The 23,235-nt window shown below is 42.2% G+C and overlaps 1 protein-coding gene and 1 long non-coding RNA gene across 9 annotated transcripts in view; one reads left to right on the top strand and one right to left on the bottom strand.

The window, feature by feature from the left end:
- Positions 1-23,235, top strand: part of BCAS3 (BCAS3 microtubule associated cell migration factor) — a 410,844-nt gene that overhangs the window by 351,381 nt on the left and 36,228 nt on the right. The window lies entirely within an intron of this gene.
- The window catches only part of LOC110075519 (uncharacterized), a 138,402-nt gene that overhangs the window by 88,048 nt on the left and 27,119 nt on the right, over positions 1-23,235 (bottom strand). For all 4 annotated transcript variants that reach the window (XR_013538082.1, XR_013538081.1, XR_013538080.1 and 1 more), the window contains exons 3-4: positions 20,000-20,140; positions 13,259-13,366 (exon numbers count right to left, since the gene is read on the bottom strand). This is a non-coding gene — a long non-coding RNA (uncharacterized LOC110075519). The remainder of the gene's footprint in view (positions 1-13,258; positions 13,367-19,999; positions 20,141-23,235) is intronic.

Genomic DNA, 23,235 nt, shown 5'->3' on the forward strand with positions numbered 1-23,235 from the left:
AGGCAGGAAAAAGGACTAGTTTCACAACTGTGGCATTGTGTCTCCTTTCTCTACTGCTGATGAAGAAGCTGCAGCTAACACACTTAAAGACCCCTCTCATAATTTTTAATTTCATCTCTAATGTCAGTTAAAATGATCTAAACAAAATTACAGTACTTCTGAACAAACACATACTTGACTCAGTTCCCTGCCATTGAGAATCTGCTGTCATCCAGGGCTCACTTAATCAACTAAAGTTGTAGTGCATTAATCTAGCAATTAAGCTAGTAAAACAGAGTGTACTAATAATAAGAGCAAAATGTAAGGATGTCATGACACATCTGGATGCACACAAAACTAAATAAGACAGGAATGTAGCAGCCATGATTCTTTCTGTTTGCCCTGCCCATATCTAAAATAGAGACCAAGTAATGGGAGCTTTTAATGTCAGAAACAAAGCATAATTACTTTAAAATGAATTAGTTACTATTACTCTTCCAAGCCCCCCAAATAATTTGTTACCATACAATTTTAAAAAAACCACCATTTCAGCTGTTTCTTATTATTCAAAAATATATAACTAAATAAGTTATTTTAGATATTTTCAGGTATTTCCGGAATGCTACAAGTCACAAACCTAAGGTACAAAATACACATTAGGTGCAAAACCACATAAAGTCTCTGTGACTGCAAAAGCAGCAAAACAGAATTAAAGTTTCCCTAGGAAAGCAATGAACTTTCTTGTTAGGTTCCAACAACAGCTTAGCTATGTCTTAGTTACTATCCAAATAAATTTAAAAGTTACTTGTGATTCATAAGGAGTTACAGCTAATCGCTGGTCACAATCCTGAACACTCTGCCTTCCTTTCCCACAGTCTGTTGCCCTCAGCCCTTTATTCCTAGTGTATGCGAAATGGGGTGGGGGGGGGAGAGAGTGAATAATAGACACCATGCCATTTTTACACACAAACACACACACACACACAAATATATATTCCCAAATGCTTTAGGATGGTTTTTGGTCATGTTTAATTAAGGCCACAGAGAGGGAGACAGCTTCTGCTGTTAAGAGGAAAACCATTTGGGCCGCCCTGTGGGGGGAGCTTACTCCCAGTGGGGCCCATCTCCCTTTTTTAAAAAACCTGACATGCCCAGCAATACCTGGTGACTTGGTCCAGGAGACGCCAGTTCCAGTCCCTCAATGCCCCAATAGACCATCGTGGCAGGGCATAATGGAAGGTAGAATGACTTCTTGCCTACTTGCCAATGCCCATCACACCACGAATAAACTGCTTACGGCTCAGCTCACCCAGAAGCTGTTCCCATGAAAGGTTTGTTTGTCGAGGGCCCCTTCAAAACCTGACCGCACATGCACTTGCTTAGAAGGCGGCTCCGTTTTTTTAAAATAAGGAGAATACCGGAAAAACAGACCTTTATCCCTGTCTGTTTTTCTTCTCTTTGGCAATGCTTGCCATTGTTATAAACTATTTGAGGTTAAGGAAGGAAGATCAGTGTCCACATATGTTCAACTAATGTGCCTCCACCCCAATTGTGTCTAATATATAAAGGATCACATGGCTACTTAATGTGGTCACCCTGCTATTTCTTGCCGTAAACATAAATATCTTTTTAAAGGATGTAGCTAAATAGGCATTTATATCAAGTCTCTTGGTGCTTTGCCCCTCCACTCTGCATCCCTCTTTTCAGTAAGAACATAAGCTATGAAGATTTCATTCAGATTTGGTGGCGGAATGCATGCATTAAGATTAAATTTCCATCTATTTTTGAAAAAAAAACTATATATTTCCCATGCTTTGCTGTGCCAAATGGGCCAAAAGGGTTTTCTCTTCAGCCCCTGGGGGCTGTCTTAGCCTTGAAATCTAAAGTAACAGATCTTTGTTCTAATGTGCTTTAGGAACCTGACCTAAAAAAGTGTCGCTCAGGAGTCTTGGAAATGAGTTCCCTCCGACAACTTCTGAGCTGATTGTGTGTTTTAGGGGAGGTTAAATGGGTTAAGATTCTTAGCTGTTCCAAAGCCACTGGAGTGATTCCTTATTAATCTTTTTCACCCTCTAAGACATCATCTGCAGATCAAGGTGGATTTAGTACATAGGATAACATGGTTGGCCGTTCCATAACTATCCGCCTTGGCTTCTAAACATTTATTTTTTTTAAAAAAAAGACATACTGTAGTGTAACAAAAATACAAATGCATTATTTAAAAAAAAGTGGGAGGAGAGAGAGAGAGAGAGAGAGAGAGAGAGAGAGAGAAGGAAAGAGACCTATGCTTTTCATGCTTAGATTCTGGGGTCTGTTGTGCTGTGCTCTAATATTCATCACACTGGGCAAAAGGGTGTTCGGAGCCTCCCGAATGTAGCTGGTGACCTCAATTGCAAAAGAAGCCCGCCTGCCTCCTGCAGGCTCCGTCCATCCTGGAAAGTGCGGGCCCCTGTCTCCAATTAGCCCTTATTAGCAACAATTGCCAGGGGAGCCCTGTTTTGTCCCAGACAGCTAGTGAGACAATTAAAACCGGTAGCCTCACTTGGGGGTCGCTTAGTCAAGTCCCCTCCCCAAACCTGCTTCTTGTGATGGGTAAAACTGCCACACTCTTTGAATGAGCAGCGGTGTCAAAGTGTAAACATCCTGGGATATTTTTTTTCTTCACTGGGGAAATGAATTTCCTTTTCCTGCCAGGAGGGGAGAAAAGCAGCTGGCTGGACTCGGGGTGGGGGGTGGGGGGGGACAGGGACCAGTGATAGTTAGAGACGATTTATGCCTCCATCTGGTAGACACTCTACAACATTCAGCTTGGCTTCTGCTGGGAAGGTCACTTTGCTGCTGTGAGGTTAGGTGTTCTCCATCACTGACAATGGTATTTTGAGAAAGAAAGGGAAATCCAGTTCTCCTTGAAAAGGGAATATATACCTTTTCTCATTGTTCCTTAAATGTCCTCTTTCTAAACAGGCTGCTTGTGCTGTGGCCAGCAATTGAACAAGCAGTCTGCAAGAGAAGCTGTGGAAATATTTTATCACTTTTCACGGGAATGTTGGGGACAGAAAGGGGAATAAGACTCACCAGTTTAACTCACATTTTGCCACACATCTGTGTAACTAAAATCCTTCATGCTATCTGACAGGATCTGAATTATCATCATCAGGGCAAAGAGCTACAGCAGCAGTTAATTTAGAAAAGGCCTTTATATCTATAGGAAAAACAAACAACCCCCTAAAGAAAAATAATCAGCCATCGTGGCTTTTCTCCTTTCTGCTTTGAGGTCCTTTCCCTTCTGTCTCATGCATCTTAGATAGTAATTGATTTCTGATTTTTCTGAACCATTTTGAGGGGCTTTTTAATTTGTGGACAAGTAGAATGATTTTTTTTATCATTGATATCACTTAAAATAAGCCTCATTTTGTATAGGAAGTAAGGTAACATACATATCAAATCAGTGAATAAATGATATGAAAGGAGGTGAGAACAACAAAGGAAAAGGTTTGCACACCGTGTGAAGGAAAAGATATCCAATGATAAACCTACAAAGAGACAACAAACAGGTCAAGGAGGAGGACCTCTCGCCCACAAAAGAAAAATGAGTTTTTAGCTTCTTGGATAAGCACGGTCCCATTTTAGTTCTGAGTAGACCCGCCAAAATGAAAACGATCTATTATCACTCACAACTTGCACAGTTATAAATAAGTGGCATTTGATTTCAGTGCATCTTTTCAAAGTGAGACTTAAATTGGACATCGCCCAACGTGACAAGAACAGCAGCAGCCAACGCAGGATTAGATGGACTACCAATAAGAATGCAGCAGTGTACAGTTCATCAATCCCGTATTTCAAACCACAGGGTGACTATTCATCACAGGACACTGTGTATTTCTGGCAAGCTTACTGATTCTTCACCTTAGCAACTCTTACAACGTCTCACGCCCTGTATATTATGGCAGAATCAGGTACTGCGTGTCCAAGCCCAAAGATCTCAACTTTTTTTAAAAAAAAAAAGAAGTGCAACTGTTAGCTGCCAAAGAGAAGGTTCATGTGGTGTCTGCAAGTAAACACAGTCAATACTTGCCAAATGTTCCTTACATTGGGAAGGGGGATCTAAAACAGCAGTGCTGTGTCTGAGATTCGGCAGAGCCGCCTACTAGTCAGTGCAGCCACACCAAGCTAGACGGACTTGATTGAAATAGCTGTTTCTCGGCTGAGATAAGGCAGCCTACTGTGTTCTCCTATTGCCTTTGTTGTTCTGATATACAGTCCATAGGGTACGGAAGGATCTGGTCTCAGGACCATCATCATTACATCCCAGTAGCTCTTTCTGGCTTCTTGAAGCAAGAGGCTCTTGCAACTTTTCCTCTGGAATTTGTCAGAAATGTTGTCGCTCTCCAGATTTGTTGCAGCGCATCACATGAGACAGAAACAAGATCAGTGGGCTGCCAATTAGGTATTAAACCTTCCTCCCAACCCTGGTCTCCAGAGCAATTTTCATGGTATGTTTTGTGTGTGGGTTCCTTAATTACTTCTAATCTGACTTGTCTTTCTAATTGAGGCACCTAGCAGCTGTTTAGCAACCAAGGCTCTTAGCTCCTAATTTACATTGCATTTGGCACCTGACCTCAGATGGCATACGTAAAGCTCTTAGACGGATCATCCAAGCTTCTTGTTGAGAATTATGGCGCCACAAAAGGGTCAGTGGTGTGAGACAGGACAACTCAAGGTGCGAAGTGCTGCAGTGGCTAACACCCTTTACCTAGCTGAAACCGGCAATCCCTTAAATGGCTGATCCAGGGTTTTAAATCAGGATTCGTACTACTCTCCCTCCTGTTCCACTTCTCTCATCCTGGAAAGGATGGCAGGTTTTATTTTTATTTGTTCTTGCCTGTTAACCTACAACCATCCAAACACAGACACGCACACGCATGCCTGCCTGTCTGTGCAACTTAATTTAAAGGGCTGGGGAGACACATCATTTCACACATGATTCCACCCTGTGAAGCTGTGTCTAATTGAACAAATTCAAGCAGCAGGCAGAATGGGCACTGCAGTTGGGTGGGATGTTTTTTCAAGATTGATAAATGGCCTCCTATTGTTGAGGAATCACTAGCAACAGACTTGTTTTGCTCTCTGTGCCTGTCCTTCATTTCTTCACACACTGTCTGTGCCTCACTCCATCTTCAGCTTTACAGGAGCTGGCTAGGACAGGTAGCAATTGACTAATGGCATCGAATGTTCCCAGTCTATCCCATACCAGTTTACCCTCAGCTGGCATGCCTTTCAGAGGGGTAGAACTATGGGCCTGTGGTGCCTGGAGATGATGGGTACTGTACTCTACCAGTGGACCACACTGAGGACAGCTGTCCTTACCATGGTGTTAAAAGACACATGATACAGAAAGAATCTACAGATGGGCCAGAAGACGGATTGAGTCGTCAATCAATAACTACAATGAAAATCATATTCACAACCCTAGAGATGTTTCCAGCAATAAACAGGCTTTTGTGAATAAGAACAGCATGCCAACTGGGAGCCAAGATTAGCAATGCTGACTGACTAGGTCCAGGAGATTCACACATTTGCCAAGATCACTGCCGCCTCCCCTTTTCAAGACAAGCAAATGGCACACCACCTAAGCAAGGCTATTATTTTCACTTTGACAGGGAAAACCCTAGGAGTCCCACCATTCTCCTTATCTTTTCTTACATTTTTCATGAAGTATAATTTTTTAAAAAAATGCATATCCTGCTTTTCATCTGGTGAAATTAAAAGAGGTATTCATGGCTCTCTGTCTCTCCACCTTACACTCACAACAGACTTGTAAAGTTGGTGAGGTTGACTGTGTGACCAGACCAAAATCACCCCAGTGAGTTTTGTAGCCCAGTGGGAATTTGAACTTACGTCTTCTGAGCACTCATCCAATAGTACAACCTCTGCACAACACGGACTCTCAGTGTGAAACCTTCATTTCTGTATGAATATCACATTTCTTATTTTCTACAGAGCCAGGGCAGAAGTTAGAACTCCTACTTCTTGGGCAAAGGGTGCCAGAGGGCTTGAGTTAGAAGGCCTCTGGGGATTCTGGTAGTTGCACTCTTAAAGTAATTTTCGGGCTCTGAGTTAGAATAGTAGGAAGCCATATAATATTATATGGCTGAGCCATATAATACCTGCCACTTTTGATGTCACAGGAGCAGTGAGAGCACCAGAACAATATGTAGTCTGACCCTTATCTGGGGAAAGTGTTTGAAATTAAGAGTTTGTGTAGCTGCAGCCCTGGCTGACAGAAAAGCACCTCACTTTGTTCTTTTCTTTCTTCTCTGTCACTACAGTATCTGAATCCAACTGCCCTCTCTATCATTGTTTGGGTCCCTCTGTGGCTAGCAAAGGCCCTATCAATGCAAAGTTTCACTTCCAAACCTAAAGATAGACTAAGAGATGAAAAATGTGCAGTTATCACATTGGCAAATACGTTCTGGGAGTCGTAGTCCAAATTATCCAAGTTCTGGAGCAAAGGCTGTTAACAGGATCTCAGATCTCATCAGCAAAAAGATGAGTTCCCAAAAGATGAGAAATACAACTGCAGGTACTGATATTAGGGATATAATATGAACATCTGAGCCAGTTATGAGCCAGTTCATATAATATGCACATCTGAGCAGCCATCTCTGAAAGCCAGTTCTTTTCAGTAGCTGCTTCCTGACCTCAGAACATAGGGCTCTAGGTTGCCATCTAGAGCATATCTTACATTGTGGGTTAATTAAGGAGGGGAAATATGATGCTTCAGGTAGTAGAGGACCAGATCTTGGCAAGCCAAAGAGAGATACTAAGGGTGTTCTGCCCAGGGACCATCATATTCTGTTGCTACACTGGGCCTCATGAATGGTCCTGGCCTTTGGCGGTGGCTAAATCCAACCAATCATTTGCACCAGATACTATTGGTGAGACAGCTACTGAGAAGCTACTGGTGCAACTTCCTGCACTTTACCTATTCAAGAGAGAGCCAGAGAGAACAGGCAGATATTTCAGCACAGCTATAGCGATGTTGCTCCTCAGACACCTTTAAAAGGGTACAAGTCCCAGAGGTGAGCTCTATTAAATGAGGACTTGTAATCTCTTTATTCAGTTAGCTAATTTGCCTAGCATAACAGCTTCACCAGGACTTTGAAACATATCGGAAACACTTGACGTTAATTACTGGAACATGAAAGCGATCCCATAGAGCACGATCAACAAGAATAATTACCAAGGAACTTTTAATTTTTAAAAGAAGGTGGGAGAACCAAGGCTACTGAGACTATGAGTGCTAACGAAGAAATAAAACTGAGTCTCTCCTCTCCCTGTATGCCATCCAGCAAGTACTTCATTTTGTATACCTTGAATCAGCGTGGAAAGGCTTTGTCAGCCTGAAGGACCAGTGTAAACAGTTTTATGTGGAGAAAGACTAAATCCAGTTTTAGCCCCAGTGAAACTTCACCTATTAAAATGACTGACATTAGGCCCATGGATTGCAGTAGTTTTACTCTACTCGAAAATGAAAATAAAATTCACCTAAGACTGTATGGCATTGATGATTAGGTTTCTCACACGTCAGACTGATACGCTCGTACAGATCATAGCTGGACATCTTAATTAATGGTGGAATGTCTGTCTTGTGTATACAGGGTTCCCCAGTTCAATCTTTGTCATGTCCAATTGAAAATACAAGGTAGAAGCTGATGGGAGAGACATGTTCCAGCCTGCTTCTTTTGCCGTGTAGGCTAGCTAGAACATACTACTGTATCTGCCTTGGCCCCAGTTCTCTGATTTGGGAACTGTGTACAAAAATGAAGAATACTGTATACTGTTCCCAAGAAATGCAATTTCTTCTCCAACTACTGTCAAGATTACAGCAACGTTCAGGGACATCTGATGTGGGGTAATGGATGCCCTGCTAACCAGAAAGTCCCAGTGTGTTTCAATTTTGTGATCCAATATACCTCTGGTGTCCAGTGAACAGAGGTCTCTTTGGTTCTGTGGGAAGACATTGCATGGGCTGTTTATGGAGCACAATTCTGATCTTACTGAAGGTCCCTTAAAATCCTGTATTCATAGTGATTGATGGATGGCATCTGGACTGATGTAATCCCAGTGTCACAGCAGTGCCTTGAGGTGGTTCTTCTCCGAACAACAAGGGTTGATAGTCGACCTGAAGTGAAGCCTTGGAAATGCTGAAAGGGTCATAAGTCAAGGAGCGGCAAATCCATCCATTCCACTTTCTCCCTTATTCACATTCCGAGAGTTTGGTAAATTCTGATAAAGACGAAAGGAAAATGAAATTCTCCCTGATCCCTAAACATGAGTAAGAGAAAGGGCATTTGTGCTGCATGGATTCAGCAGCTCCAGCTGTGCAGATTGAATTGTTCGGCAGCAAATATTCACCTAGACGGTTGTGGTTTCCTTGCACCACTAAAGATGAGAGTGTCAGCCTTTTAATCCTTACTCCGTCAGAAGTTCACATGCAAGGGAAGAAGTTTTTCTTTTATTTTTGGAACACCCAAGCCACCCAGTCAAAGACTGCATGAAGAAGAATGTACTGTAGTTGCTAGGATAAAGGCCAATTGGAGGAGCAACTGTCTATAAAATCATGCATTCTTTCGACAGAAAATCCCTGAGCTGAATATTCTACACTCTAATACAAGCCGCACACGACATCCCTTTGGGTATCTCTGGGTTGCTGCTGAACAGTCTCGGATAAAGCCAATCGGGCTGCAAGGCAAAGGGAAGCTGTTCTGTCTTGGCCACGCCAAAGAGCAAAGTGAAGTTCAGATATGAAAGCCGACAATGTCGGGGGAGAATATTAATGTATTTATTAAGCAATCGGAACCGTCTCCTCTTCTGTTTTTGCCAGCATAAAAGAAAGCTACTTGATGTAGCGCATATGGCTTGAAGGGAGTACAAAGTGAAGCGTGTACAAGGGAGGGAGAGGGAGAAGGAGAGAACGCTCTCATCCCTTGAGGTCATTGGTTCAAATCCAGCCCCAGCAAATGCTGAAGGATGTTCTGATCTGACAGCTCTTTGGTGGCCTGTTGCAAAGGATTTGGTGGTTTCTGACAAATCTTGGGTGGGCAGGTGTCCACGTTACATTTGGCAGGGAGTGGTGTTCCCGCCTGGCAGCCTTGGCAAACGGCATTGCAGAAGGAGCAGCTGGAAGGTTGGCTGCTTGATTGGATGGCAGGATGTCATCTGTGGCCGGGCAGGCAGCAGCCGAGAGTGAGAAGAGGCGGGAGAGCTGTCGGGAGCAAGCATGTCAGGAGAGCCCTGCCAGATCAGCCCAAAGGCCTGTCTGCAACAACCAATCACTCACTAATTATTATTTAAAAAATTATCAGATACATCACCATCGTTCGAAATCAAAGACAAAGGAATGCCTCATACTGATGGGCATTAAAGGCACTGCCACTGATGTGCGCCTTCTCTGGGCCTTGTTCTTTCCTGCTACAAAGAAGACACACCATTGTCTGCAGTGATGTAGTGAAACTAACATCCAGAGGATTGAAGCGCCGGGCCTTTTTGGTTAGCGGGGCAATGACATTTGCCTTCTGCCACTGGGATTCCCTCTTCCTTCTCAGTTGGCATCAGAATTTCACAGTAGCTGAATGTATTTTCCCAGCAACACCAGTTTGTTGTGAGCTGTCTCTGTTATAATGCAAAGCATTTTGAGGCATCTGGGTCTTGCATGGGCAATTAAGACCCATGAGCTTTACAAAAGACCTGCTTCTCTTTCAGAAGGAGTTGGTTTGTCAATATACAGTGACACAAATACCAGGTTTTCAGAACTTTCTTGAGTAAGTATGAGTGTTTGGTCCATGACAACAGATTCTTTACACTTCAAAATGTAACAAAGTGTTGGTCTGGCACTTGGGAAATTCAGGTTCAAAACATGACTTGAATGTGAAACTCACTGAGTGATCTTGTTGAAAACAATTAATGAATAAGGGCCAGCAAATTAATTTTTTTACAAATCATTCCCAAACTGTAATTAAAGCCTATTATTTCTTTAATTTAAGACTTTTTTTAAAGGATAGTGATACTCTAATGGGAGAGAAAGTGAACTGACAGATGTTGCCATCCTAACTCTCAGAGCAGAACTGGGGGCTGTCATAGCAACCTCCAGCCACTTCCTGCTCTTTCAACTTCAAGCAGGTCGGCCTGTCCAAACACAAGCTGGAAATGGTCCACATCTGGCTATCCGAGAGGGACAGCAGCCAACTTTCCTTTTTGCTCTTTGCTGTGAACACACACTGGTGGGTGGGTATGCACATGTGTGTGTGCATGCACACACAAATACACACTCATAAGCAACAAACAAAAGTTCTGCATCTCACTAATTGAATACATGGACTTCCCATTTTTGTGGAAACCACACTCTTAGTTTTTCCCTCCATGTGCAATTAATAGGACTCTTGCCTTTTGATCTCATCCAGTCCAACTTGACCATGTGTTTGTGGTAATCCGGTAGATGTATTAGACTTGAGGTTCTCCAGGGCATGGCCTAACCCTTCAGTGAGAATGATAGTATCGCCCTGAGCAGCTTTACACATCCCTTTCGATGTCATCTTTGGCTGACAGCAGCTCCTTGGTGGGTAGAGCCTCCAGTTTGCCAAGTCTTTGGAAGATCAGTTCCGAGTAAATATTTCTGTTCATGTTACAGTGCCAGATGACGGTATGAAACAAACCAAGATTTCCTCAACTTGTAGTAAGATAAGAACCTTTTTTCTCTTCTAAACTTAAATGGGAGGCACATTTTTTCAAAGCTTTACCAAATGATAGTTCTTCTCTCTCTCTCTCTCTCTCTCTCTCTCTCTCTCTCTCTCTCTCTCTCTCTCTCTCTCTCTCTCTCTCTCACACACACACACACACACACACACACACACACACACACACACACACACACACACACACACACACACACACACACACACACACACACACACACACACACACACACACATTTACAGCAGCTTGAAGGGAGGGGATTGAAACTATATTTGGAGGGCAGATTTGACACCCCTGCCAAAGAAAAATCATAATTCGTGATAGAGCACTTGCTTTAGCATGGAGAATAATATCCCAGGTTCAACACCTGCCATTTTCAGGTGGGACTGGGAAAGAGCCCTCTTGTAGAGATTCCTGTTGCCAACCGGTCCACACATTGGGTGGACAATATTAGACACTGTTGCTGTACAAGTCCCATGGTTTGTAACCAATGCCAGCGGAAGCTTATAGTAGGCAGGAGTCCAGAGATATCTGGAAGTCTCCAAACTGAAGAAGCGCTGAGAACTAAAAAAGAGCAGAGTAAGATGGCAGTCATGAAAGGGAGCAGGATCAAGAGAGAGAAAAGAGCTTAGACAAGGTGAAACAAGACTGGGAAACCCTGAAGCAACACCATGATCAGAAGAACCAGAATTATAACCAGGCCAGGTCCAGAAGAACCCATGGGAGGGATTGCCTAAAGGTGGCACTTTGCTGAGACATCTCTGTTTCACATCCCCAGACATGCAGATGGCTGTGCCTGGGTCTAAGCATTCTCGTCATCACTCTGTGTGGCCTGCAGCACGTACAGTTCCCTGCCCTGAGATGCTTACAGTCTAAATTGCAATACTAGGGAGGGAGAGAGAGAATCAAGGTAAAAGGAAGGGAGTGTGCCAGAGTAACAAGAAAGGGGTATACTTGGTTCATATGTAATAATACCTTGCATTTGAATATTGCCCTGTGTGTCCATCATGGGGAGAAAGCACAAATGGCCTCGCTTATTTCCAAGCGAACACACATCAGGCTGGTCTGTTTTGAGCCTTTTTAAAAAAATGAAATTAAGATTCTCATATCCTAGTTCACGCATTGGGATTATTTTGGCAATATCTGTAGCCAGTTCTCCGGCATGGGTCCCTGTTGGTTTTAAAAGTGATTAATACCATATTCTGTTGAATCTAATCATCTATTTTAAACAGACAATCTACCTTTTCCCAGATGGAGACTGACCCTCAATTAGTCGAATTCTTCAGTTACAGACCATTTTAGAAGTCTTTATGTGAAAGGTTTCCTCAATGTAGGTGTTTTCTCCTTTTCTCTCTCTCTCTCTTTCCCTTTCTTTCTTTCTTTTTCGAATGCCCACAGGGAACAGTGCTGTAAAATACTATCCTAAATTGTTCCCAGGCCTCATGACGGTCTGATTAGCTAAAAAGTCAGAATGAGCAACCAAGCTGGGGGTGATGGAAGAGGGCAGGATTTTGTAAATGTGGAACAATGTGACAATGATCAAATTACCAAGGTCCGTAGCAGTGTCAAGTGCCCCGTTAGGGCATTTTTTGTGGTTGAACATCACTGGATGACATCCAGAAAAGAAGTTGGAAACACACACAATAAAAAAAATGGCTGACCACTTATTCAATGCTACAGTTGAAACAGCTTTCTAACTCTGGCTGGACTGTGTGTGAGGTGAGGTGCGGTCTGGTAATATTACCAAAGAGAAACTTGACGTTGTGTGAGCTGTTTTAAGCGTCCTTTGATCAGCTGTCTACTTTTTAATAAATCTGAACTCCTAGTATGTTTTCATTTCCAGGCTTTTTGAACAGTTAAGGCATTACTGGGGTGGAACCAACCTTAAAAAATGAGGGGTTTTTTGGACTACAGCTACCAGAACCACATGGGCTGGGGAACTCTGAGATCTGTAGATTTAGAAAGTAAACTTTCTAAACTGTGGGACAGAAAAGAAATTTATTAAGTTCCCATTTCCTTATAAAAAAAATTTGCAACTCCCTATAACTACCAGTGGTATAAAACCCATGTTGCCTCAGAAAACAGTACATTTATGGAGTAAGTGACATGTTTTTGTGAGTTCAAAAATGTTTGTAAAGCCATGTGGGCATGTGCATCTGACTGAGAAAGCATATCTTTGGAAAATGCACACAAACATGCTTTAGCCAGTGAGGAAGATATGTGCACTGGGGAAATGCATACATAAAACGTATCCTTAAGGCACACTTGCATGCTATAACATGTGTGAATTTCACTGCAAAAATAAAAATAAGTCTGATACAGAAGTTATCACATAAGCTGATGCAGAATTGGCAATAAGCTCATCAAAAGTACACATTTTCATAAAGACTACACTGCCAGCAAAATCAACAAATATCTTCCCATAAAATCTTCCCACTTTTTCTTTCATCATTCATTATTCAAGGATGCCTGCCTTGACATTATTGTAGGCCTATTCAGGAATTATCCATTCATGTTTACTCACCATATGTTCAGAAGAGTTCTCTAGAACTCTCTTCTCCACCACCACCAGACCATCATCACTTCCTCCAGTCTCCTGTATGTGGAGGAGCTCTCTCTGTGAATTGGGACTCTGGAAAATGATAATAAAATTTATTTGCAATTATGTAATCATAAATATAAATAAATAAATGTATAGCGTATGCCCAGCTCTTAATCTTTCTAAAATGTGCTTCATATGTACAGTTAATGATAACATCGTCCTCCTCATCCTCCACCTGCTGCTGAACTGCATGTTCCTTGATGAATAGAACATGCCTGTTGGACCATCCACTCCCTCTCCCCTGAGCCTCAAACAGAATCTGAGAGTAATTTAAACTCAATCTGGGTTTGCATTTGAGGGCCTTCCTTCCAATCAGTTGGAGAATGACAACCTCTGAAGTCAGAATTGTTTTAACCAAATGCATTTAAGATTATTATTCATAAACACACATGTTATGGCTTCGGCTCTTTCACTTCTTTCTTTTTACAGCCCTATAAATCGCATGCAGAACACAAAGGCCCCTGCTTCTCAAATAAATGTTTTGCAGCCGTCGTAAATTATCTTTTTCTTGCATTTGTAATGAAAGAGAGGGTGGGGGGTAGGGTAGAGTGACTGTTTGATGTTTTATAGCCTCTTCCCTAAAATGTAAAAATATGGGAGATGGAGCCAGATTTTATCTCGTCGGGAAATAAAAAGTGAAATTGTTTCCTACTTCAGCTTTCTTCCCCTCCTCTGCACCCAGTTCTCAGTTTTTGCAGTCTCAGGAAATATTATGGTACGGTTGGGTATAAAAGTGTACAGTATTCACTATATGTGAATACCTTAGTACCAGTTTTTGGAACTGCCATCCTAAAAGAGATTAGGAAGCTTTAAAAAAAACAACAACCATGTTTCAGGACTGTCCCAAGATATTTTGCTGCCCGAGGCAAAGAGTGAAATGACACTTCCATCTATTCCACTTATAGAAGCCAGTTGGAATGGCTATTGGATCTTACTTCAGCACTGGTGATGGGGCAGCATCTTTGTTTCCTGGGAGCAGGGAGGGGGGTAGCAGGAGACTAATGTAGGGTGTCAGGCAGAGTGTAAGGAACACACAGTACCATTTTGTTCTTCGACAGAGGGTGGCAGCCAAGGGGCTTCCCTGATGCTCCTTTCTCATCATTCAGTATCCACCCCTTGAGGGACCAATCCACTCTGACTAATGGTAGAGCCGGCCCTGCCACCTTTTATCATAGGATCCAGCTATCTCTGTCACGCCCATCCCTCCCAGGGACAGTTCTCTATTACAATACTCCTCGCTTCTGGTTTTGGAAAGAATTTTGAGGAATCCCTCAAAGATATTCATGTATGTTTGATACAGTTCTTCTTCCTCGAATTTTCAGCTCTGGAGAATGAGAATTAAGAAGAGAGCGTAAATCTGTGTCTTGCCACTAGAGCACATATGTGCAAAATATTACCAATATTAAAATATTAAACCAGACCAGATCAGACTTTAGAAAGATTCCTTTTCTGGACTCCAATTCCCAGAATATCCTAGCCAGCACTGGAGATCCTTCGAGTTGCAATCCAAGAAATAATTTTCTTCCTAACCCTTCTTAGGGGAGTTTTGATCTGAATGAGCGATAGCTCATTTAGAGGAAAATTCCCTTCTCTGCCATGCTATCAACAGGCACTCTCTTTTGCATCTGAATTCTCTGGGCTGAACTCGTGTTGTACCGTCAGATCCTTTGCATAGCATACAGTCTGGGAATTACTGAGTGTCAATGTATGCAATGAGAATACTGTACTGGAAATTTGCAGAGTGTGACAGGGACTAGCCATAGAAATCACTGGGTGACTGTGGCCCAGGCCTTCTCTCTCATCCTGACAGGACCTCACAGGATTATTGTTCTGAGGATAAAATGAGAAGAAGGATGAGGCCCATGTACATCGTCTGGAGCTCCTTGAAAGAATAGTTGGACATGTGCATGACCAATAAATAATTATACCAGACAACAGGCCAGGAAGAGCTTTCCCTAACGTGCAATGGGTCCAGGCAGAAAAGCAGCTGAGAAAATGTCCCTTGCCTGTCAAGCAGTCATATGTGCTTTATTGTTATTTTTTTTAAATCTTGTGCTATTGAAAAATTTTGTGTTTATTTAAACCAGTGTCGCCTAACCCAGTGCTTTTCAGACATTTCCGACTACAGCTCCCATCAACATGGCCAGGGGTTAGTTGTTGGTTGCAATTGTAATCCAAAATATCTGAAAAGTAGCACCTTGAGGAAGACTAGATTACACGCCCAAAGAAGACGACCCTGCCCCAGCCTGGTTGTCCTGGAAGCCGTCTTGGGGGCGGGGGGGGCGGAAACCTTCCAGCTTCCCTAGTTTGCAAAGCAAACTTTTGCCTTGTACTATTTACCTTGGCAAATGCCCCACCAGATTGATGATCTGTAAAGTGGATTTGTTATTTGGCTGTTTGCTTTGGCAGCTCTTGAAAGAGAGGGTTTTTCTCTCCCCCCCGCCCCCGATTACAGTCCCAGATGTCATTGCATATATTACTGTTCACTCTAAGTTTCTCCTAAAGTTTTAATTTCCACTACAAATGCCATTAAGCTTTCCTTCTCTTCCCCCACCCCACCCCGTTTGCACCACTTCAGATACCAGCAACCAGGCTCCTTGATTCTCTTACTGTTATTTTTATTGTCAGCTTCCTTGGGAATATAAGAACGAGCAGAGAAAGTCTGCAAACAGGTTCTATGCAATGCTGTCAGGCATCTGAATATAATTAATGGTTTTTCTCTTAATTGAGAACATAGCAGCTTGTGTTCGTTGCACAAAAGGCCATCCATACACTTCAGTGCCGTAAGGCACAGGACAAGGACAAAAATGAGGTGCTATTTTATGCAAGGCACAGCTTTTGTTTTGAAGGCTAAGTTTCTAGTCCTTGGGGGTACTGAAATTTCAGAAGCCAAGGCTTGTGTATCTGCTCGATACAATATTCATTTTTGGGGCACAGGACTCCAGCATCATAGTCCATCCCATGAGAAGCTAAATCAGCACACAGTGTATTTCAGTATACTTGTTCCCTTCCCTAACCTTACCAGTGCAACCTGCCTTGACGCCTGGACCAAAAAGTTTCCCAACCTCTCTGGAGCAAATTCTTTAGGATTTACAGAAAGGATTGCGGAGAGAGAGAGACTGCAAGACAGAAGGCTCACCAGTTCTGACAAAACTACCAAGAGCCAATAGAGGTTCATCATTAGATCACAGTCCGTCCCTTTGGACCGCTTGACACATTCTGCTTTGCCAGCCATTTTAAACCTTTTAGGGGATACAACGCAGAAAGCCATCGCCCATTCATTGTACTATCTTCAACTCCTGCTCTGTAGCTGAAGAAGTGCTTTCCCCTCACCTGTAACCTGATCCCCTCTAACTGGAGATGGCAGGGATGGAACTGCAGACCTTCCTTATGTGTGAAGCTGGTGTTGCAACTATGCAGAACAGCCATGGATCATGATTCAAGCCCTAACAGCTCTTTACTCCTGAGAGCTGAGCTGAAATATCATTGAAAAGCTTCTTAATTCATTCTTCTCCCATTTGTCTGAACCATCACTGAGGATTTAGGCGTCTTTGGGCCTTATTTCATTTTTCAAACTTGTCTAGGCTGGATTGTCCATGTCAAGTGAGGAGTGCCATCAAGGTAAAATTGGGGGAGTAGTGAGCCAGAGAAAGAGACCAAGGCAGCTTTGTCCCTTTGGCATTCCCCTACTAAAGGTAAAGGTAAAGGTTCCCCTTGACAATTTTTTGTCCAGTCGTGTTCGACTCTAGGGGTGGTGCTCATCCCCGTTTCCAAGCCATAGAGCCAGCGTATTTGTCCGAAGACAATCTTCCGTGGTCACATGGCCACAATTTCTTTTGTTTGCTATTTACCTTGCCGTTCCCCAAATGTAATGGAAACAAGGCTAACAGGTAGAAAGAGCTGGGATGTTTTGATTGGCAGGGATGTTAAACATCATCTGCCACTCCTCCCCCTTCCATCGCAGCTTCCTTACAGTTCTCTGAGTAGCTGGCAAAAGTCTACAAAAGTAGATAGTGTTATTATTGATTATGTTTTACATCCCTGTTTCTAATGCTCCATTTTTGGAATGGCTTTGTCTGGAATGGACTGTTGAGATCCATTAGCTTCACAAAAGACCTGTTCTTGGTGGAGAGGAAACTGCTAGCTTTGGCTTGTTCATCTGGATCAGCATGAGAAATTAGATTTTTAAACTCTTCCTTGGGGCATGGTATGGGGACTGCCATGATGAATGCCTGTTTTTGAATTTTCACCATTGTATCACTGCCACTATGCAGCTTTCTAGATGCAAAGGGATAGTGCTCACATATAGAGAAGCTGACAGCACCTATCCCCTCTATCTGAAAATCTTCCTTCTACCAAATACTGTAGCTCTTTCCAGCCTCCTAGATGTCCCACTTGCCAATATCTGTTTCGGACAGTCCTCAACCTCTCCAAGGACTCTGCCTTTAATGCCTCTGTCACTCCATCAATGCCCCAGTGATATTCCTCCAGACACTTTCACGTCTCCATTCTTTGTCCTGCCAGATGCTAGACGCCAGTCTGTGTGTGCAAGAGGATTATGGACAAGAACTACCTGGGTGTATTTTATCTCTTCGTCGGTGCCTCCAAACCCTTGTTTCTTTCACAATGGGTTACTTAAGGCCCCAAACACTTAAGCTTTCTCTTTGGTGTTTACCAAATTCCCTGAGTCTTTATAAGGGTGAGCCTTTGAGAAAGAGAGAGGCTGCAGAAGAGGTGACAACCCGAAATAGCTGTGATCATGAGCAAACATGTCTGTGTTTTAAAAAATTAGTATTAGAGTGGAATGTTTGAGGCTTGCTTTGTGACAGAGAGCAGCTTAGAGGAGGGAGGTGGTCAATTTTTGTGGATCTGGGGACCAATTTGCTAGAATTCACTTCTGGTTTTGAAAAGTCGTATTTTAACACACACGGGAGGCCTGCAACTTGTTTAGAAGGTGAATGTTTAGAAGTTTCCTGGTGGCTTCACAAAGGGTGCAACTACACTGAATTACCCTTGCTGTGGTTTGATTCACGGCCTGTATTATGTTTGTAATTGCAGTCAGTGCTCACACAGGGGCTGCGGATTGCTTTGGAGTTTACCATTCATTCTGGATGTGATGCAAGTTGCATTCCAGTCCACAGCCCCTCCTTCTTTCCTTCCTTCCTCTGCTCCCGCCTCTGCAGTCCTTCCTTTCTCTAGTCCCATCTCCACTGATCTTTTTACAGTTCCCTGTGAAACTGCTTACTCAAGCCTCAGACTACAACATTTCTCAAAAGATTTTCTATAGGAAAATAATATGGAGAAGTACTTCACAGTCTAAGAATACAGATCATCAACGGTTTGAACAGTAATTCTGCAAAATATATTATAATCCACGTGTCAAAATAATTCTACAGCAGGGATCGCCACTTTCTTCTTCCCATCCATTACTCTTTCCCATACTTTCAAGTAATGCATGCAGGAATCTGGTCACAATTTATCATGCCAATAGTTTAATTTATTTATTAGTTATTTATTTATATATATATTTATCCCACCCAACTAGTGGCAGAGCCACTACTCTCGGTGGCAAACTTTATGTAATCACTTTCAGACCCATCAGTTAAGTAATTATTTAAAGCACTAAACTTTTGCTTCACAACAAATGGGCCTTCCCACACGATCTGAAGCTTACTACATTTGACAGCATTCAGGACTAACACCCAATCACCCACATTAAAATCATGGTGCTTCACTTTTGTATGCCCCCTCCGGGGGCCAGAATATCACGCCCCGCCTATATCACCAAAACACCACCTACAGACATACCCTTTGTTTTTATAAGAACATACCAGAACTCGCCTCATAAGGAAAAGCCAGTTTGACTCATTCCAGCTTGAAAAAATAAAAGCCCCCCAGCAGCAATGGGGGGGGGGCTGAAAAGGCTGAAACAATTCAAAACACCGTGTGTGTCATCCGGATACTTCAATTTCACCTGGTTTATATGTGGAGTACATCCCACATCCCCAATCTAGATGGGCAGGGTAAAAGTTGAAAATAAATAAATAAAAATCCTATGGACTTTGACCATGCAGTCACAGTCAAAAGTGGAAATACCCTTCTTTTTTTTCTTCTTCTTTTCTGAAGAAAACAACTATGGGATAGGGATGTGGGAGGCTGGAGGAAGGACTTTAAAAACTGTCTTGGGAACAGCATTCAGCCTTATGGCTACACTTTGACCACCCATGACATAGGGGCTGAGAAAGTTACATTTTTTTGAGCTGGAGCCCCCGCCCCCCGAAAATAACTCTTCTGAGCCCTGGAACAGCTTGTTTCTCTTTAGAGTGATACTGGAGGCTTTGGAGCCTGTTATAATCAAAGCAATCTCTCTTGTATGTGAATTTACTTTTGGTGGGGAAGGCAGAAACTCCTTGGCCAGATTTCTAGTGGAAGTCCCACTCTCTTCCTCCAGCCTCTTACTATATAATAAGCAAAATGAGCTGATTAAGGACTCATTATGCTCTTGAATAGTTTTCTTAACTGTGTAAGGCAACTGAAAGAGACAGATAGATAAATAGATGGATTCTATGTTAAACGTTTGCGGATTGTGGGGGGTTTGGATGAACTGTTTTTAAAAAAGAAACACTTCCTGTTCTTTTGTGTTTGAAGTGTCTTTGCACTGACCTGTCAGGGTTGGATTCATCCATATGGAAGTATTTCTTCAAGGTTTTTTTTAATCATTTAAAGGAGTGGGGAAATACAGATCCGATTTGCAGATGTCTCTAGTTTTGTTCACAGACGACAAGTCCGGCTCACTGCAGGTTTCTGTAAAAATGAGTCATGATGAAATGAAGGGGCACGCATGGTGGAAAGAAGCTACACTTTTAATTGCTCAAGAAAATGTTCCTGCTATCATGAAAACCATTCAGACTGTGGTGCAGGGTGCTGCATTCAGCATTCTGAAGAGTCTAGCTTTATTTTTATTTTTTTAAGTAAGCTCTTCAGTCTTGTGATGGTAAAATGTAGGCTTTCTGAAAACTCAGAAAGCTGAAGAATAAGAAAGAGCTTGGTGTTTAAGGCTTGTATTTAATTCATTAATTTAAAAGATTTACCACCCAGTTGGCAAGCAACCATTGAGGCAGTTAACGAACATAAAAATACAAAACAATCATAAAACCTCATAGAATAAATTCAGTTGGAAGGAGCCTATAAGGCTATCAAGTCCACCTTCTCAATGCAAGAATCTAAACCAAAGCAGATCTGACAGGTAGTTGTCCAGTTTTCGCTTGAATGATTCAGGAATTGAAGCACTCACCATTTCCTGAGGTAATTTGTTCCATTGTTGTGCTGCGCTAGCAGTTATGATTTTTTTCCTGATATTCAACCAACCAAACACTCCTTTGCTTTCCCCCCATTAGTATTAGGTCCAGAATTGGGGCGGGGGGGGGCTAATATTGAAATGGTACATTTTGCATAATCTCTGCAATTCTATACAGCGTACAAAGAATTCCTTTGTCCTTGATTTGGAATTTGAATGTGAAGTTTGGTGCAAAATGTTTGTATATGTATTTTTAATGTACACAACCATCGTAAGACATTTACTGTACTAATATGCACTGTTCAGTTATGTAATTTGCTAGAAACATAACTATTTTGTGACAGTTCATCTATGCCCAGCGGGCTTGCCCATGTGATTTATCCCTGGCCACCAATACCACCAATATTTTTAGACCTTGATTTTAAATTTCCACTTTGTTGGTGAAACTTTCTTCCTGTGCACTAGAAGCTCTAGAGGTAAAAAAAAAAACTTATGATAGATAGGGTCCTTTCTCCTAACTCATTCCCACTCTCTCTGACCAGGCTGAAACTCAGGTGGCTGTACATAGGGTATATTGCTGACTATACTTTAATTCCCCTTAAAAAGTGTCTTTTAGCACTGGCATTATAGTACAGTATCTGCCTTTAAAAGAAAAGAAGGAGGAGGGGGCAGTCTTACTATTCTTGTTTTTTATCTTAAGATCTGTCAACACAGCAAGAAATTCCAGCTTGAATCAGTTACAACAATGAGTTACAATTTGAATATGTACCCATAAAAATAAAAATAAAAACCAGAAGAGTTATAAATGCCCTTTTAACAGTATCTCTTTAAAATTCTGTTATTTATGTAGCAGCACTTATTGTGAAAAGGAGCTGTGAGTGGGGTCACTGAGCAAGAAAGTGCATTTATTTAGCTGAAGGCCATACTTCTGGCCTCACACTCCACCCCTGCTGCCCCTCATGCAGGATGCCCTCTCCCCTGAAGTGACTAACTATTCTCTCGTGTTTTCCTTTATACCAGAAGCATCATCCTCATTCCTCATGGATCTCCTCGTGCCCTAAATTAATGGCTCTCGTTCAGTGGTATATTTAACCAAAGCGGAATGCTGTTTCAATGTATTGAAGGCTGTTTCAAACATTTCCTCAAGAATCAAGGTCCTAGTCAACCAAACACAACCCTAAACTTTCTTCTGTGGGGTGACAATTATTGTTACAATATTTTATTGTAACAATTATTGTCAATAAATGATTGTTATATTTTTGAGCTACTAATGCTATTCTTCTTATTTGTTTGTGTTTAATTCCAGTAACAGTACAGTGGTGCCCCGCTTGACGATTACCTCTTTAGACGATGAAATCGCTTCACAATGAGTATTTTGTGATCGCTATAGCGATCACAAAACGATGTTTGTATGGGGAAAATCTGTTTGACAACAATCAGTCCCCTGCTTCAGGAACCGATTTTTCACTAAACGATGATCTAAAAACAGCTGATCGGCAGCTCTCAAAATGGCTCCCCGCTGTTTTGCTGACCTCATTTCGCAAGACAGGGAGCGGAAAATGGCCGCCACCATATGGAAGATTTTTGCTGCACGAGCAGGTATTTCCCTCATTGGAACACATTGACCATTTTTCAATGCATTCCAATGGTTTTTTTTTTCCGCTTGACGACGATTTCACTGTACAGCGATTTTGCTGGAACGGATTATCGTCATCAAGTGGAGCACCACTGTACTGCAGTTTTTTTTAATGTTCCTTCAAACTTCAGTGACAGGGGCCATGGAAAAATACATGTGCCTTCTTAGAAAAAAGCAGGGTTCTGTATCATGGTAGGCCTCAGGTTCTTTGAAAGTGTGATTGGTGAAATATGAGATATAAAATGTAGAGAACGACTAACATCAACGACTGTGCCCTTACCAAGGATGTAATGAATATTCACAAATTTTCATTTCCTCATTACAGATGATTCTGTGATGAAAAAAACTGTTAACTGCTGTGAGAGTTTTGTGAAAAGCGTGTATTTTGCACAAAATACCATTGCCAAAATTCATACTGGCTAATTACACCAACATAGGTGCAGTGATGTAAATTATGGCAGCAAATAGCCACTAGCGAACAAGTTGCCATTTTTATGCGACAAGATGGACAACCTTTTAACTCGCATCCGTTCACTACCGCAGTTTACATGATTGCACTTCTGCCAGCATAGCTAACCAACAGGATTCTCATCAGTAATTTTTGCCCAAAAATACTTCCATGGTTTTTTTTACAAGGAAAGTCCCCCAATGCTAGTAGTGGACAACAACTCTCATAGTTTTGCCAGCACAGAGAACCCTTTCAAACTGTTTGTTCTCTTGTGCAAGAAAGTTCTTACCATCCTGTTGTCCCTTATGCCAGCAGCTTTGTTTCAAATGCCCATAAATGTCCTGCTTTCTTGAATGCCTCTGACCTTTCCTTTCGCTGCACCGGTGCCAAGATTTTCCTCTGTCCCTTATTCAAGGATCTTGCTCCCAAAAGGAGTTGGGGGGCAGAGATTGGTTGTATACAAATGCATGCTCTGTGTTATTCTTGTTATTCTCAAGGCCTTCTTCCTGCTTCCTCCA

The sequence above is a fragment of the Pogona vitticeps genome, chromosome 7, assembly GCF_051106095.1.
Source record: "Pogona vitticeps strain Pit_001003342236 chromosome 7, PviZW2.1, whole genome shotgun sequence".
Classification (NCBI taxonomy): domain Eukaryota; kingdom Metazoa; phylum Chordata; class Lepidosauria; order Squamata; family Agamidae; genus Pogona; species Pogona vitticeps.